Source organism: Zea mays, chromosome 6, assembly GCF_902167145.1.
Source record: "Zea mays cultivar B73 chromosome 6, Zm-B73-REFERENCE-NAM-5.0, whole genome shotgun sequence".
Taxonomy (NCBI): domain Eukaryota; kingdom Viridiplantae; phylum Streptophyta; class Magnoliopsida; order Poales; family Poaceae; genus Zea; species Zea mays.
The window spans coordinates 32,691,855-32,711,132 of record NC_050101.1 but is presented as its reverse complement, the minus strand read 5'-3'; positions in this window follow the sequence as shown (position 1 = coordinate 32,711,132).

The following is a 19,278-nucleotide window of genomic DNA, read 5'->3' as shown; positions in this document are numbered from 1 at the left end:
CGTCAAATTCCAGAAAACTCAGGGGCCACGGAGTAAGTTTTCCGTGACACAGTGAATAGTAATAGGTGGACGGCGGGTTTATTTCCCGGAAACCCGAGGACTCTTTAACAAAATGACCCGCGAAGGGGTATCGGCGTTCCAGAGCCGTCCGATTAGAAACAGACGCGCCAGATCAGATCTTATCTATTATGAAGCGTTACGCGATGACGTCCCTTGGATCAGAGACCGACGATCCCGATTTTACGAGATCCCGAACCACCGTTGGTCGTCGATCTACCATCCGACGGTCACGACCCAACGCGGCGAAGGGGTATGCTACTTCTAATCTCAGCCGTCGCTGGTGGATCTAACGGTGCACAGCGTTTCCCCCAAACTCCAGCTCGGAACGGCGGCGCCGCCCAAGACTCACGGCGAACCATCGCCGGAGAGAACCCAATCTGACGTTCCGGTGCCCTAGAGCTCAATCAAAGGCTACTACTCTATGCTTAGGGGATGGCGAACGTGGTAGAAGGGTTATTACCGACAATCTCGGCGCGCAGAAGGTCCGGCGACGACGATGGCGGATCCGCGGCGGCGAGTCGAAGTTCGGCGAGGAATTGCGCCACGTCCAGTGGCCGACTTCGCCCGCGAACGACTCGACACCCTTCGAATAGACTTGGAGACGCTCCAAGGCCAGTCACCGGGGACCCGACGTCGACGACCACGCGTTTTGGTCACGGCGGCGAACTTGGCCCGAGGAAATCGCGACGGTGTGGCTGGCGAGAGGTTGCGAATACCGGTGAGGATGGGAAGGGGTCGCGGAGCTTCGGCTTTATACCCAAGGAACGGCCCGCGGCCGTTGCACGGAGGCCGAGAATCCACGGAGAGCTTTGCGGAGTCCGCGCGGCGCGATCGGCAAAGCTGTTGAAGGCGGGCCTGACGCGCGGGCCCCGCGGACCAGAGAGAGGGAGGGCAGGCGAGCGCGGGGCGAGAGACCGCCCAGTGGGCCCCGAGTGTAAGCGTCAGCGGCGAGCACGCGAGACCAGCGCGCGAAGGGATGCCCCGGCTGACGGATGGGCCCGACTGTCATAGACGAAGGCGCGCGCGCGGTGTGTAAGCAGCTGACAAGTGGGCCCAGGTTGTCGGCGCCAGGGATCGGAGTGAGTGGGCCGCGCGGGTGAGGAAATGCTTAGGTGGGCCGAAATGGATCTGGCCGGCCCATGAAGGCATAGTGTTCCTTTTTCTTTTTATTTCCTATTTTCTTTTCTCCATTTTCAAAATCCAATTTGAGTTCAAGTTTAAATTCAAACTTTTGTGAATAACTTGTCCTCAGTTTGAATAATATAAGTGTGAAGGATGTTTATTCTGATTTTATTTTATTTTATGTAGTATTTTTCTTAGTTCTTCCCTTCTCTTTTATTTTTCTCTATTTTCTATTCCAAATTCAAATTTATACTTCTATTTTAGTTTTCAGATTTTTCAAATGTATCCATTGAATCCCAAGGGTGAATATAAACCATACTATTTTAATATTACTAATTTAAGTTTTTATTCTCCTTGTTATTTATTTCATGGGATGTATAAATGGTTTCCTTTAAAAGATAAATCCCTTTTCTCATCATTTTTTTTATTTTCCTAATTTCCAAAGTATTATGATACTTTGTTTATATTTTTTTTTCTCTACTAATTTTGGGCCTTACAAATCCTACCCCCCTTAAAAATAATCTCGTCCCCGAGATTAGTAAGAGGATGTAGAAGAAATTGTTTGTAGTCTATGGGTTAGTTTCTAATTGATTTTAATACCAAAACTCTTCTCTCTTTTTTTTATATCACAAATTATCAGGTGATTAGAAAAGCATGGGTATATATGGGTATAGCCACTTTATTATGCAGGATAAATGATATCTTTAAAGCATATATAGTTTTGGGTAAGGAGTGGGGTAAGAAAAGACTCCATCCAAGATTTGTGGATCTTGACTCCGTTGGCGATTCAACTTGATCTTTGAAGTCTTGAGTTAATGCTTATCCTTCTTTGATGTGGTTGGTCTCCTTTGGCCTTTCTTCTTGGAGTTGCCATCCGAGTTAAGGACATATGGTTAAGATATATGTGAGTAGGATGGATTATGTGTAGGTTAAAAGTTTGTTTGTTATTAGGTGAGAATAGAAAAGTTATACCATTCATCATGGCCCTATTGGTTAGATCAGATCTCATGCATGTGGGTGAGTGGGTTTAAGGCACTAGTTGAGGGGTATGGACTTATCTCTTATACTAGTATTAAGTAACTTACTCTAGATTAGATCATAATAGATTAGATGGAATCTAGATTAGATTGGTATGACTAGTTTGACTAGTTTAGGTTAGATAGATCTACTAGGGTAGGATACATGTTTAGAATCTTTTGGGATAGGATGGATCATTAGGTTAAAAGCTCTATTAGGTTAACACCGAGGGATCATGCATCTATTGGATGGGTAAGGTAGTTGCATATGTATATGGTCAAGTTAATCTAGGGCATCAATTTTAGGTTAGATTGGTATAACCAGATTAGACTAGATAGAATCTCATTAATTTTAATTAGGTCATGGTTGTTATTCTAGAGGGGAATAAATATTCAATTTAGGGCAAGATGAATCCATAAGATAAGATAGAGTCTTTCGAGGTCAGTTAGATTTATTAGGATAGGATAGAATCTTTTCAAGATAAGATGAGTATCTTTTAAGATGAGATAGATCTATGAGTGTAGGATAGAATTTTTTTTAAGATGAGATGAATCTATTAAGATAGGGGAGAATCTTTTAAGATAAGATGAATTGGTTAGAATGAGATCTTTTAGGATAAGATAAATCTCTTAAGCTAGATAGGTTCCAAATGGGATAATTTAGGTTGCCTAGTTATTTTATAAATATATTTTTATACCTATGTGTATATGCAGATGTAATTGTGGACATTACTCCACAACCCATCACACTCAATCAAAGATCCAAATCAGACAGATATCATAAGAACAAACATTCAAGTGCATAGATAAAAATAGTTTTGTTTTTGTTCCTAAGATTAGGTCTCCTATTCCTAAAGGTCACTTTAGGCACTGGATTTCAAAGTGTGAAATCCACATTTGTCCTTAGAAAGAAAAGATAAGAATAATCAGAGTAAGCGGAAATAGATGAGAAAAGATTAAGAAAAGTTTAGAAAAGAATCAGAGCAGCAAAGGTAAGTAAATAATGGTTGTCCAGTTCTATCTAGGTTTCGTCCTACAGTCAACATTCCTCTGATACCACTTCTGTAACACCCGGATTTTAGGGGTCCAAAACCCGGGGTTAACATAAACACCAGGTATGCTGGGACCAAGTCTCATACATATGATGTATAGTGGCACAGGATCGAATGTCACATCTTTATATATAACAGGAGTTCTATACAAAATAAATAATTACATTATAAGGAGACAACGGTCCAGCAACCCAAAGTTGACTGGGAGACGACGACCTAGACCTCTCACGAACACATCGCAGCATCCTCCATGAGCATCATCCTGCAGTACCTGGTCTTGACCTGTGGTGTATGTGAGACAGCAAGAGTGAGCTCACATACGTTCATCGCTCAACAAGTTGTGGGGAATAATGTGCATGAACTCGCCAAAGGTGGGAGCTCACGTGAAGTGTAAGGCTTACCAAAGAAGATGGTTAGAGCTGAGCATTGCTTTTAAAGTTGGTCAAAATTTTATTAGCAGTTACTAAGTATAAGTAAATACCAAACCCAATTAAGTAATAGAACAAAAGTAACAACTTCACCCGCGATGCAATGCATATGACAAATTGAATTTAGTTCCATAATTTAATCATGTGAGGGTCCGAGCTGCTCATGACCGTGAGCACGGCTAGTATACCAGTTTTACACTCTGCAGAGGTTGCGCATCTTTACCCACAAGTCGTGTATCCCATGTCGCCAGGGTTTGCAAGGCCCTTAGACACTTCCGAGGTGAATGGCTAGGGATCCACTACGAGGCCTTTACAAAGTTCCACTAGCTTCCGAAAACCCGCTACAGTTTATAGGAAGATCCAGTACAGGAATCCCTTGCAGGACCGCCATCGCAGCAAAATCCTCCCGAGGGCCTCCCCGCACTGACCTCTCCCCTACTGCCCTTGCCCCTTTCGGGTAAGGTAGTCTTCCACTAGCTTTCCTAATTAATCAGCCAAGGGGTCCCATTCCTCCCTTGTGGTAGCACTGTTTTCCCGGGTGGTCGCTCCATGTTCCAATTAACATAATGATCTCAACATGAACCATAAATAACAACTGATAACCAAAGTATAATCATGAATAGTAATGTGTATCTCTATACCCAAAGCCACATATAGCACTAGCAAGTACTACCCAAAGATTCAGTGGTGAACAAGGTATAAAGATAGTCAAACTAGAGTAACCTATTGGGTCCCATCAAATTAACCTATGCAGATCATTATGATTAATCAGAACATGGCTGGGTAAAAAGAAGTGATCAAGGGCACAACTTGCCTGGGCCTTGAGAATCCAGGTACCAGGATGATCTTCAGATGGCACGTGACCTCACTGCTAGTCGTAGCAATTCAAACAAACATGGTATAGGCAAAATTAACATTACACCAAACATAAGAACAAAATACACATTAATAATATACATATTAAAATAAGATCACAGGAAAAAGAATTATTAATTTTTGAGTTATAGAATTCAAGTTATGAATTTCCTAAGATTTAAGGTGATTATAATAGGATTACATGATAAATTTATTTTCTAACAGAGTTCATGTCAAAACAGTGATTCTAAATGATAGAGAATATTATTACAAAATTTTAGGAATTGGAATGACTCAATTTGGAGCTAAAATGAATTTTCTATGCATTTTACAAGTTTCTAGATTTGTTTTTGTATTAAAAATGAATTTCTAATATTAATTTCTCTGTTTTTAATACTCTCGGGACTGGGCGTCAAATTCCAGAAAACTCAGGGGCCACGGAGTAAGTTTTCCGTGACACAGTGAATAGTAATAGGTGGACGGCGGGTTTATTTCCCGGAAACCCGAGGACTCTTTAACAAAATGACCCGCGAAGGGGTATCGGCGTTCCAGAGCCGTCCGATTAGAAACGGACGCGCCAGATCAGATCTTATCTATTATGAAGCGTTACGCGATGACGTCCCTTGGATCAGAGACCGACGATCCCGATTTTACGAGATCCCGAACCACCGTTGGTCGTCGATCTACCATCCGACGGTCACGACCCAACGCGGCGAAGGGGTATGCTACTTCTAATCTCAGCCGTCGCTGGTGGATCTAACGGTGCACAGCGTTTCCCCCAAACTCCAGCTCGGAACGGCGGCGCCGCCCAAGACTCACGGCGAACCATCGCCGGAGAGAACCCAATCTGACGTTCCGGTGCCCTAGAGCTCAATCAAAGGCTACTACTCTATGCTTAGGGGATGGCGAACGTGGTAGAAGGGTTATTACCGACAATCTCGGCGCGCAGAAGGTCCGGCGACGACGATGGCGGATCCGCGGCGGCGAGTCGAAGTTCGGCGAGGAATTGCGCCACGTCCAGTGGCCGACTTCGCCCGCGAACGACTCGACACCCTTCGAATAGACTTGGAGACGCTCCAAGGCCAGTCACCGGGGACCCGACGTCGACGACCACGCGTTTTGGTCACGGCGGCGAACTTGGCCCGAGGAAATCGCGACGGTGTGGCTGGCGAGAGGTTGCGAATACCGGTGAGGATGGGAAGGGGTCGCGGAGCTTCGGCTTTATACCCAAGGAACGGCCCGCGGCCGTTGCACGGAGGCCGAGAATCCACGGAGAGCTTTGCGGAGTCCGCGCGGCGCGATCGGCAAAGCTGTTGAAGGCGGGCCTGACGCGCGGGCCCCGCGGACCAGAGAGAGGGAGGGCAGGCGAGCGCGGGGCGAGAGACCGCCCAGTGGGCCCCGAGTGTAAGCGTCAGCGGCGAGCACGCGAGACCAGCGCGCGAAGGGATGCCCCGGCTGACGGATGGGCCCGACTGTCATAGACGAAGGCGCGCGCGCGGTGTGTAAGCAGCTGACAAGTGGGCCCAGGTTGTCGGCGCCAGGGATCGGAGTGAGTGGGCCGCGCGGGTGAGGAAATGCTTAGGTGGGCCGAAATGGATCTGGCCGGCCCATGAAGGCATAGTGTTCCTTTTTCTTTTTATTTCCTATTTTCTTTTCTCCATTTTCAAAATCCAATTTGAGTTCAAGTTTAAATTCAAACTTTTGTGAATAACTTGTCCTCAGTTTGAATAATATAAGTGTGAAGGATGTTTATTCTGATTTTATTTTATTTTATGTAGTATTTTTCTTAGTTCTTCCCTTCTCTTTTATTTTTCTCTATTTTCTATTCCAAATTCAAATTTATACTTCTATTTTAGTTTTCAGATTTTTCAAATGTATCCATTGAATCCCAAGGGTGAATATAAACCATACTATTTTAATATTACTAATTTAAGTTTTTATTCTCCTTGTTATTTATTTCATGGGATGTATAAATGGTTTCCTTTAAAAGATAAATCCCTTTTCTCATCATTTTTTTTATTTTCCTAATTTCCAAAGTATTATGATACTTTGTTTATATTTTTTTTTTCTCTACTAATTTTGGGCCTTACATCGAGGATGTAGGGGAGGTCCTGAGGGTCACGGCGATGTGCGGGTTGCCGTCGGGAAGGGTCGGAGTCGGCCGGTCCACGTGCGCAGGTGGAGATGCTCGTCGGCGGCGAGGAATCTGGCCTAACCAGGGCGCGATAGATCAATTAAATGGGTCAGGGAGCTTCACCAGAGATCAAGGAAGGTGTGAGCGCGAGGAATTTGAGAATGGCTCACCGGATTGCTCGGTCTACGCGCGGCCGCGGGCGACCGAAGTCCGGCGAGGACGATCTTGGGTTTCCGGTGAAGTTCTGCCAGGTCCGAGAGCTTGGAAAGCTTCACGGGCCACAGGCAAAGCTAACCGAGGGACAGGCGCAGCTTGGACGCGGCTGAAGTGAACTGGCCATGGTGGTCGAGGCTTGGGCAGTGATGGTGGGCGGAGGAGAGCTCGCGCGGAGCTAAGGGAGGGGTGTCTGGCCAGCGAGGGTGAGCGCGGGGTGAGGTGAGGCGCGCCCAGGGGAGATTTTAAAGGCGCGGGCGAGCGCGGCCGAGGGGGGGCTCTGACAAGCGCTCGGGTCGTGCGTGGGCGAGCGCAAGTGCGCGCTCTGGCGTTTGGCACAGCGTCGAGCATGAGGCAGCATAGAGAGAGGTCGTGTTCAAGCGCGGATTGGCTCCAAATCTTTGAGATTATGGCCATGACCCCGTTGAGAGATCTCTTCCCCTGACATTCCTTTGTCGTTTGTGTGTGGAGGATTGCAGGTTTCGCTGACTGGATCAATAGATATGGAGGGGTGAAGTTGGGTTTGTCTCACTGCCGAGCACAGAGGGAAGATCCCGGGTTTGACGTGTCCAGAGCATGCGTCCCAATGCCATCTTCTGGTATGAGGTAGAGGGGTTAGTTAGACACATTTTTGTCAATGGGAGCTTAGAGTTTTGAGATAGAGATCAAGGTGAACGCGCTCGGTTTTGGTTCAAAGGCTGAAAATTCAGAAATCTGAATTTCAGATTTCCCCATTAAACCTCCACTTGAATGGCTTGCTTGGAGTTTTTAACAAACTATTTTGGCCAAACTTTTATAATCTTTATTGTAGCTTAGTTAGTGTATTTCAATTTATATAATTGGCCTAAGCCATGATTTCATGTTTTTCATGGTCTTTTATCTCTTTTCTCGCTTTCTACTTAAGTGGCTTGTTTAGGGTTGGTATTAGGGTTTCAACATTTCCCCCCCTTTTTTTTGAAAACCTCATTGGTTTTAGACATGATTCTTTAGATATAAACTTAGTGGGTCTTTTATTCTTAAGTTGATTTGGTGCTTCTTGCTCAATTTGGCTTACATGAAATGATGGCACTAGAGTTAGTATTGAGGAGAACCCTAGGTGACACTGGGGTGTCACAACGGGTTTGGGCCAAGGTCGCGGCCCATGGGCAGGCAGGAGCATGACCCGTTTAAGGCAGGCACGAAATGGCCCATATAGAGGCATAAAAAGGCCCATATATTTATTAAAATCACACTTCATTCCACACTTTCATGTAGTTGATAAAGAACACAAAGCTAGAGATAATGTTAGTTAGATGTTTTTTGTAGCTTTGAATTAGAGTATGTGATGTAATTTTACTTTTGTTATGAACATTAGATAATGAAATGAACATACGAACTATATATAGAGCTGATTATACTCTTTTTCTTTCTAACAAAATGATTTGTAAATGAGGTAGTCATTGCATAGCTCTGGTAACTTAATACAAATATTAAGCTTGATTTTGGTCAAATTTATTTCTCTTATCTTTTATTTGTTTTAAAAAATTTGTTTTGAATTTCGGGCCCTGACGTGAATTTCGGGCAAAAAACTGAATTTCGGGCCAAAAACTGAATTTCGGGCCCTAATGTGAATTTCGGGCTTTTATAATTTCGGGCCGCCCGAAATGAGCCCGGCATGTTTAAGCAATTACGGGTCGGGCAGTGGGTCGAGGGCTAGGCCCGTGGGCCGGGCCGGCACGACTCGAAATTTAAACGGACCGGGGCGGCCCAAAATTCAAACAATACGAGCTTTTTCGGGCTTGGGCCGGGCCGGGCGGCCCGAATGTACACGCCACCATGATGTCACATTTCAATTCATTTTGTGATCTCTGATGAAGAGATTTAAACACCTCTGTTATATTCTACCCATAGTTTTAACTTCAAATAGCGTTCTGTTTGATGCCACAACAACATATATCTTTACTATGTCATATTATGTATGGTTTTGTTGGCTTACATCCTCTCGATAGGGCGCCCGAATGGAGGCCTCATGTTCTAGTGATTTCAAAGCAAAAACATGAACTGAAGGAATTTGGAGTTCGGATCCAGCGAATGTCCTTGAGGCTGAGGGGAGTATACGTTTTTTTTGTTTTTTTTTGCGCGAGGATAGTGACTAAGATTTGGATAAGTTAACTGCCGACATCGACAGTAAGTTGCATCAAGTGGCTTGTTCGCTGCGGCTTTAATCCGACTGCGGCTGCGGCTTCTACAGTATTTTCTCTCTAAGGATTGCAGCTGCAACAGTATTTTGCAGCTGCAACAGTGGTTTTTGTAGTGCAGCCGAACGCGCTCAAGGACTCAAGGTTCCTAATCCGATGACATCAATGTCATATGACACCTTTTTTTTGCTGCTAGAATGGGGGTTTTCGAATAGCAGAATTACATGGGCTGACTGCAGCTGCAATTTATATGGACAAAAAACACTGTATAAATAATACTATAATAGAAATTGATATAGATTAAAGTCAAGCAAACAGATTGACACATGATACTGCTGAAATAAAGGAAAGAAAAAGATTTGATGATACCACCTGTCAATGAAACCAACCTTGAACCCACGCCGCCTCCGACGTGCAACCAAGTAGCCAATTTTATTGCTTTCAATTAGGAAAAATAGAACTAGTGATAATAAAAAACTGAAGAAAAAGAAAATGGAAGCTGCAGAAGAACCGCATGGCTAGGCAGGTGGCGAGTACGTGGGCCTTCAGTTATAAGGGGTAAAATCACAACATGGATTTAATCTAAATCTGAATTGAGTAAATCTATATATCATGTTCAACTTCATGGTGGGATTAAATCCACATTTAATCCATATATTTCCTCAAAAAGCTAGTTATTCTTTTGATTTATAGGTTTTAATATAAACTTATGCAATATCTTCATGGATTTGTTTCATACCCTAATCTATGCTAATACAAAGCTGGATTGGTATAAACTGTTAAGTAATCCTAGTTAGGGTTATGTGGGCAAATACCGACTTTGTCCCTAAGAGGTCTCACATCTCTGTATAAGGAATATGTACACCGCTAGTCGTCCGGTCGTTGATCTGAAGTCCTCTACCCACGCGATCCGTCGTCGCAGGCTGATGACTACATATAAGGGGATCCGTTTTTCCTGGGATGGCATGGGCGATTCCCTATCTAGACCGGATAAAGACTATCAAAAAAATCGCATGAGGCCCGTGGACCGACCCTACCGTCCTCTATTGGCACAGCTGCATGCTTCCGTTGGTCGTTGTAGCAATTTTCGGACTGAGAAAAAATGGCGTCGTTTTCGGACTTTGACCGCATGTGCGCGGGGTCATGCCGCCGGAGGTAGCCAATGAATAGGTGCGAGCTGTTGGTAGATTAAATGAAAAGGAGCCACCGTAGATCAGTTTCGCTGATGACATAAAAAAGAGAGAATAAGATTGTTTTATATTTCAGTTTATATATTAATTAATTACTTCCCAAAAAGAAATAAATAGTAGAAAAAATGCATGTTTAAAAATGGAAACATACCTTTTACACCTAATGTGGTATGTCCATGCATTAATTCTAGTATTAATTTTCTGCTTTATTTATCGTATTAGGTAATTGACAGAAATTATTAAAATATGTAAAGGCTATACTGTGTATACTCAAATCGCTCTAAATATTTGTGTTGCATTGAGTTTAATACTCACGCCGAGCGATTAAATTGTATAGTGGGTACTCGGGCGCACCGATGAGGTTGCGTTATTAATCGGCTGAGTTTTGGCATCGGCTGCGCCCTAGCAACACGACCTAGTATTTGTGTCATACGAACTTGAATGCGTCATGTGATTGCTATGTAGCACTTTCGTTTAATCGGACAGCTCCCGTTGAGTCGAACCGCCATCACTGAGTCTTGTATTTTTCGCATGCCCTGTAGGCACTGTCTGTCTATCGTGATCATCGAGCCACAATTACACCTGTTGCGCATGTTGCGTGGACTTATCGTGCACCCCTATTATCGAGTCATAATTGTGCCTGTTGCGCTTATTACGTAGGCTTGTTGTGTTGTCGTAGCCCTGATGGTCGTACACGTGTTGACACCAGACGCTAGAGCTTGTACTCGCGTGGATTATGGTGGGTTGTTCAAGCCCCTAAAGTCACATTATGCGCAACCTTCATAAACAATTTTGTTTGGCTCTATATTTTATTTGACTATGTTGTGTGGCATTATATATTTATATATTGCCAAGTGGCCATAACAACTATATCAAGCTCTATAGTACTTGGAAATCTGGGAAATTAATTTGAAAGACAATAAAACATAGATAAGTTATTTTTTGCTCTCTCTCCTCATGCATAAAAGTTTTACCTGAAGTAAACCGAAGATATATAATGCATGAAAGCATTTTTAGCATAGAAGACATCATAAATTGGGATTATATTAGTAAGCAAAAAGTCCTTACCAAATGATTTAAGACCAGAAATCTCAGTCATACATTGCTCAACCAGATGTTAGCACATTGCTCTCTTTGTCACTGAATGACATGAAGCAAACTATGAGATAAAAGAACATGTAACCGCTAGCAACACGAAGTTGCGAGTATACCGAGAGGTTATTCTGAAAAAATTTGCACTATGTTGGTGTGAAAACCATTGTGTGTTCCCGTCGAACCACTTTGCTCGTCCTATCTAGGACCTTTATGCTTGTGTTGCATACATCTATCAAAATTGTAAATACCCTAGTTGCTGAATTAACTCGGGATTGTCCGTTGACGAGTATGGTATATATTGTAACCAAAACGGTAAAGGTCAAACCTAGAGGGACATATAAATGGGGTTTATGTAGCGGAACTACATTGGATTTCACCCCTTAGTATGCTTACCATAATCTATATCTGATCTAGCAGAAGTAAGAGTAGAAAAATAGCCATGAAATCCCACATCACCACAGAGCTTGAAGCTAAATTGGGCATTAATATGTCCTTGGTCCTTGGCACCAGAAGAGCCATAAGTCTTGACCACAAGATTGTAAGTGGTGATAATTTGTGATAAAAATATAAAGATCTTATGGAGACCTGTTGCATTCTCCCTAGTCATGATGACTCCTTTGTATGAGACCAGTATTATCTGTTGTTGAATACGGATCCTAGGCGGATACCAGTCTTATTTCGTTCTTGCCAAGCAGTTATCATCATTTGCTTCATCAAAAGCTAGTTATATGGTGATTTTCCCAGATAAAATGAATTCTTGGCCTTGTCTGTTCTATTCCAAAGCTTCTCTTTTTGCTGAACAATGAAGAGATCGAAATAATACTTTATAGAACAAATTGGTATACAATATGAGGAGAAAAGTTTGCCCAGTTGGCAGCTTAGATCACAAATATTTGACTATAGTTATAAGTTCTCTCTCAAAATTATAATACCTAAAAAATGTTGCATAACTTGAAACCCAATTTCAGACCAGTATGAGTAATTGGGTAAACCATGGGCAATGGTAAAATGAGTTAAACTATACATCTCTGCATACATTTTTTGCTTGGCGGCATTGGCCTGATGCCGTGCACTTTACTACCATTATTTACACACACATTTTCCTATGTGTTTAAAAGCACAAAGCAACCAGTGAATGTCCTTGTGAGCGCTAGACCCTGATGGTCATTTTACTTGTTGATCTAAAGTCAACTACTAGCTCCAAACAACGAATGGTATTCATGTGCCCCTGAAGGACCCTTATGGATAAAATAGTGTTGCGTATATCGGTCTAAATCTTAATGATTGACTGTGCATTTGGTAATAATAACAATAAGTTTGCAGAATTGTAACCACGAAGCAACTTGTTGTTGCATGTCTCACTGGATGTTGAGACTAACCCTTTATATTGAAGGACAAATATGTAGTATTCATGCCACTACATTAATCTAAGTCCAAAGTTCACTGCATAAAACCCCTATCTATAATGTGCGTAAGATTTCCCAAATAAATCACCACAATAGCATACATTGGCCACAACTGGATGATTGTGGTTGGGGATTTTATCTGTATACTTTTAAGAACATCTCGACATTAGGGGGAGGAAGCCCATATAGTGTAATGCCTCAATATTCTATTAAACGTACAAAAGCCAAACTGAACCTGTCGTTCGGTGTGTACTCTTGTGTATATGGAGTTTGCCAGAAATCATTGAGGAGTAACCATATTGGTCTGACTGCTTCTACCTGATGTAGATGTGGATATACCCGGGATTAATATCATATCCACATTTGACTTATTGGCATTTGATCTATTCTCGGGGACGCATGCGAATATGATCCATTGGCCTTAGTCAAAGCATATGTTCTGATTGTAGATTCATGTGTTCTGTAATAACTTTCCTCTGATGAACTCGCGCTGCTGGTGATTTGCCTCACGAAGAGGTTCATCTTGATGATGAAGTTCCTAGCAATGCGCGCAATATTATTGTGCTGGGAATATGGAACAATGAATCTTTCGGTTTGGGAAATGAAGGAGATCATTATTAAATGTGGGAGACAAATATGTCGACACCTATCTTGCCTCTCTAGATTGCAAAGGGATCCAAAACAAAGTCCTAGACATGAGTGTTTGAAGCTCTCTTATCGGGTCAATGATAAATGCAATCGAGGCTAAACCAATAATCACAAAATGAAAGTCGTGAGCTCTCTTATCAGATTCATGCGATGGTTCAAGTGCTCTTGTGAGAGACCCACCCCACATATGTGTTGAATAAACATTGTTCCGCTATGTAATATATCTGACAAATGGCATGAATTAAAATATGAAGCTAATAGGATTCTGAAGATCCATCATGAGATCCTATGAGGATTCATATCTTTGATTTATAAATATGCAACATATAAATCTCATACTGGATAATACATTCTTGATGAATGACCACTCTCCAGTGTAGAGAGAATATCTCCTAGTTGAGATTATAGTTCCCAACTAGAACCTTCTAAGAGGAAACAAAGTCTGTGTTCAACACCAAAGTTTGATAATCCCAATAAAGGGATAAATACCCATACAGACCCGAAAAGGAATAAAATGAGGTACCAAAGGACTTTAAGTCCACCGAATAAGCACATGTGCATTCCATAAGTTTTACTCATGGTATTTTCCACTTGATGTGGAATTACGGTTTCCTCTAAAGCCCTGATGGCAGAAACCTATAAGGTTGAGGTGTTACTGGAAAAATATTCCCATTGTGCCAGAATAACAGACTATAACGATGTATCTAATCGATGAAAAATCCCTGATAGATTACGATCTTTGATGGACTTTTGTTACACCATCACAGAAGTTGCCTGGAGCGATGAGTCATATCTAGAATATGTACTATTACAACTATAATATCTCCTAAGTCCCATGGAAGGACAAGTTATTTGCTTTGCATAACTATGTATACATTATGGTGTATGATAGAATGAAAGGTGTAGCTCCCTAGCCTCATGTACCCTCATTATTCTAGATGAACAAAAGGACACATATCTTGAAGGATGTGTTTGAGTTACGAGGGATAAAGACTTTGACAGATGTCATCATCAGGGGGAGCGAATGCTTAATATTGATCACAATTGCGAGATACTAAATGTCATATCAGTATGCCCTAGAGGCATCAACTTGATAATCAATACGTGAAGCTTTATATAAGTTTCTATCAGATATGTACATCTAGTGGATCGAACACCACCAGTCAAAGGGGCTTATTTACGTTGATATGTGCACTTACCTCGTGTATCCTAGAAGTGAGTTGAGGTGAAGTTCCTAAAATAATATTTGCAAGGATACACAATCCGTTTGATAAATCTCTATGTGTGTATGCTTCTAGAAGATGTTGTGCCATATTGATACGGTTTTGCAAGGATCAGGGGAGCACATTTCTAAATTTAGTCCTTGTAGAAGATTCGATGGAAGCCTGATCTAGAAAATCAAAATTTGTCCTGATGACAGTTGCTCTACTCCTTTTCCTTAATGAGTTTTTCTAAAGTTTCTCACATAAGGTTTTTAATGAGGCAACAAAGTGTCACACCCGGTTTTGGAAGGCAAACCGAATGCGAACCATGTATGTTCCAGGATCAGAACTCACGTACACAACGATTACAAAATTAGACATCATCACACAATGCTCAAAATAAATAGCGGAAAGGTACTTTAATTACATCAAGATGTCCAAGACATCCACAGAGTCTAATACATAGACATAATGTTCAACATAAATATCAAAGTGTGGAGAAACGAAACGTAGATGATAAGCCTACACAGGTAGCTGACTTGGGGGGTTTGCCACTAAGTAAACTAAAAACCATCGTAATCCTAGAACTCCTCGAAGTCCTCCATGTTGCCAGCATCACCTCCTGAGCACTGAGTACAGTGGGGGCAACCTGGGTGGGGGTGGTGTGTAAAGCAAGGGTGAGTACACATCAACGTACTCAGCAAATGTCCCGTTTGGCTAAAGTGGACTAGCTGTATGTGGGGTTGAAGTTAAGCAGTTGCTTTTAGTTGGTCAAGTATTTATCATTATTAGTAGAGCCAAGTTTTAGTAATAAACCTAGTTATTACCCAAAAGTACCCCCTCAAAAGAGGAAATACCAGATATCAGATTTATAACATCATTGTTAACCATCATCATAAAAGTATCCAAAGTTCTTCTAATCAAAGAGGATCCCAAGGCTGCTCTTAACCGTGAGCTTGGCTGATATACCCGTTTCTAACACTCTGCAGAGGTTGTACACTTTACCCACAAGTCGTGATCCCTTTCCAGCCTAGATTGTACAGACCCGATCTTCACTACCGAGGTGAATGGCCAAGGATACACTACGTAGCCTTTACAAAGACTCCCCAGGTGCATAGCTACTTGTTAGGTTTCGCCAGTCGTACAAACGCAGTACACCTCCCCAAGGTAGGTGACTAACAAAAATCAAATCGAATGAACCTCTGCACCCCAACCTTGGCAGAGCGAGTACTACGCCTCGGCCCCCATTGACGGCCCTCTGGCAAAGCCAACTACACCCCCAGGTTCATCTAATTAATCCGCTAAGGGCATCCCATTCCACCCTCATGGTCGCACTATTATCCCGGGTGGTCACTCCATGAACAGGTCCTTACGGAGAGGTACTCAGGAAAAAGGTCTGAGCCCCCTAGAGTATATCATCAACATAATCAGGATAACAATATCGTATCATAAGTAGCCACATCATGTTCATTGATTAAGTTAAGGCAATAGCAAAGTGCTAACCATGATAACCCAAAAGGTAAACAAGGATAAGGTAAATACAGACTAGTCAAATCCTTAGGTTTCATAAAGTAATGCGGGACAGTGAATTATAAAGTAATTAGGACATAATAGGTTAGAGGACACTTGCCTTCACCAGGTTGCAGGGAGGTCTCCAACAACACACTCAGGAACCTCGGACTGCTCATTGTCTAAATAAAGCGAGCATGAATTCAATACATTGGGGAAAGTACAAATGAATAGCACACCAAACATGTTCAAGCAAAGGAATACACCTTAAAAGACACAATAAATAAGGAACAATGAGATTAGAGTGTAACATGAACTATAACATAAACTAACTTACTTTGGAAATAGATTATCATTTCTCTAAGTATTACCCACAAATACATAACATCGTCCAATTTATTTTATTGTGTCCTAAAAATTATACCAGAGATGAATTCATGTAATACACATTATTAATCTCACAAGATTAAACATGTTTAAATATCTAGAGTTCTCCTTTTATTTATTTTATTAAATAAATAAATATACCCTTCACTAGTTCATAATTAACCATAAAAATTAGAATTAGCAGACAGTGACTGAAACTAATTTATTTAAACAGAGAATAATCCTATAAACATTTTGCAATTTGAATCACTAAATTTGGAGTTCATATGCAAATGATATGAAATAAACAAGTTTGGGAATTCAAAATATGAAATTAGGTCTAATTCTATGAATATTTAAAATTCCAGGGTTCAATCTGCACGAATACAGGGCCTGCGCGCGAAAACCAGGGACGGCGGGTTGATTCCCAACAAACCGAGGGTTTCTGACGCAAAACAACCACGCAAAAGGGGTACTGGGTGATTCTAAGCGTTAGATCAGAAACCGACAGCCGAGATTAGATCTGCGGCCGAGGGCACACACGCGCGGGTGGGCGAGCTCTGTCAGGCGGGCCAGGGGCGTCAGCGACCGAGGGGGAGCGCACTGACCGAGCGGGCCCAGCGCTAGGGAACACGGGCACTGGCAGGCGGGCCAGGGGGGCAGGGCACGTGTGCGTGAAGCGGTATCCGCGATCTGGGTCGTGCGATCAAGATCGGACAGAGGGGATCAGACCAGGGAGGGATGAACGGCTGCGGGCGGTGCTGCTCCTCTCCGCGGCGGTGAGGTTGCCAGAGTTGAGGCAGGCGCGTGGTAGGGTGGTTCTAGGGTCACCGGAGTTGGGCAGAGAGGGAGAGAATGCCACGGCGAACTCAGTGGCGGGGAAAAGGCCATGAATCCGTGGACAGAGGGGAAAGAATGGCAGGGAGAAAGCCTCGGGCGGACCGGAGGAACTCCGGTGAGGGATTCTGGCCACGGGGAGGGGGCTTGAGGCGTGCTAAGGCTTGGGAAGGCTTCAGCAGAGGGAGGGGTACCTTAGGGACTCACACCGGGGCACTGGACCGGGCTAAATTGGCTGGCCACCGCGCGGGCGCGGCGGACCACCATGGCCGGGCACTGGCGATGCCAAAATTGGCCTAGCACAGAGCGAAATCGGGGAGATTAGGCACGGGCAAAGGTGTCTCACCTCGGGGCGGAGCTCGGGGTGACTTGGCGCAGTCTCCGGCGAGCTGGATGGTCGGGGACGCGGGCGCGGGTCTTCGGCGGCGTCTGGCGGTGTGGGCAGAGCGCGAGAGAGGGTGGAACTATGCGAAATGAGGCGGGGGAGTGAGTGCGGGCTCTAGCGGGGCTCTAAGAGGGAGCTGGGGGCATGTGGGTGGGCGTCGTGGCCGAGAATTCTGGCGACGTGCGCGAGTGTGGAACTGACAGGGAGGGTCCACGACGTAGAGAGAGAAAAGGGGGCGCGTGGGCAACGGCTCAGCGCCTGGCAGCGCGGGCCCACGAGACGGAGAGAGAAGAGGGACGCGCGCAGGCGAAGCAACTGGCGCCGACAGGTCGGCCCCAGCGGGCAGAGGGCGAGAGAGAGAGCGCGCGCGGGAGAGAAAGTAGCCGCTGATAGGTGGGGCCCCCTGTCAGGCGGCACGGGCGCGTGGCCTAGCTGGGCCAAGTTGGGCTGCTGGGCTGCTTTTCCTTTTTCTTTTTCTCTGGATTTTCTAATTTCTTTTCTATTTCTTTTCTCTACGGTTTTCAATTCCAAATTCAAATTGGGTTTCAAATTCAAATAAATTCAAACATGTGCAACATTTCAAGAATATTTTAAGCTTAGCATGATGCAACATGTCATGACCCATAGTGTTTTGGCAAAAATAAATAATTAAACCCCCCTAACCTAAGCTAATTCTACTTAAAAGGGAAAAAGGGAGAGAGAATCTAGAGAGAGATAAAACCTAGGGTGAGAGAGAGAAGAGTAACACATGAATTTGGGTGATAATTAGAAAGAAATTTTATACCCCCAAATTAAGGGTGTTACAGACCTATCCCCCTTAAAAGAATCTTGCCCTCGAGATTCAGGGCTGGCTAGAAAAGAGTTCAGGGTACTTGGCTTTCAAATCATCTTCTCTTTCCCAGGTTGCTTCTTCTTCTGAGTGGTGGCCCCATCTAACTTTGCACATCCTAATGGTACTTCTCCGAGTGACCCTATCTACTGTCTCCAGAATCTGAGTTGGCTTCTCAATATAAGTCAGATATTCTTGAACCTCAAGATCCTCTGCTGGCAACTGCTCTTCTGGCACTCTCAAGCATTTCTTCAACTGAGACACATGGAATACATCGTGTACAACAGACAGATTCTCTGGTAAGCTGAGTTTATAAGCCACTTCTCTACGTCTTGCTTGAATCCGATACGGCCCGATATATCGAGGTGCTAGCTTGCCTTTGACTCCAAACCTTTTGGTTCCTTTGATGGGTGACACCTTCAAGTAGGCATAGTCTCCCACTTCAAAACTGAGTTCCCTTCTTCTGGTGTCAGCATAGCTTCGCTGCCTGGACTGTGTTGCCTTCAAATTCTCTCAGACCATTCTGATGTTCTCTTCGGCTTCAAGCAAAATATCTGGACCGAACACCTGTCTTTCACCAGGTTGATCCCAATGCAATGGAGTTCTGCAATTCCTCCCATAAAGCTCTTCGAATGGTGACATCTTCAAACTGGCTTGATAGATGTTGTAGGAGAATTCTACATATGGTAGTCTCTTGTCCCAACCTATCTTGTCTTGCAAAGCACAAGCCCTCAACATATCCTCTAGAATCTGA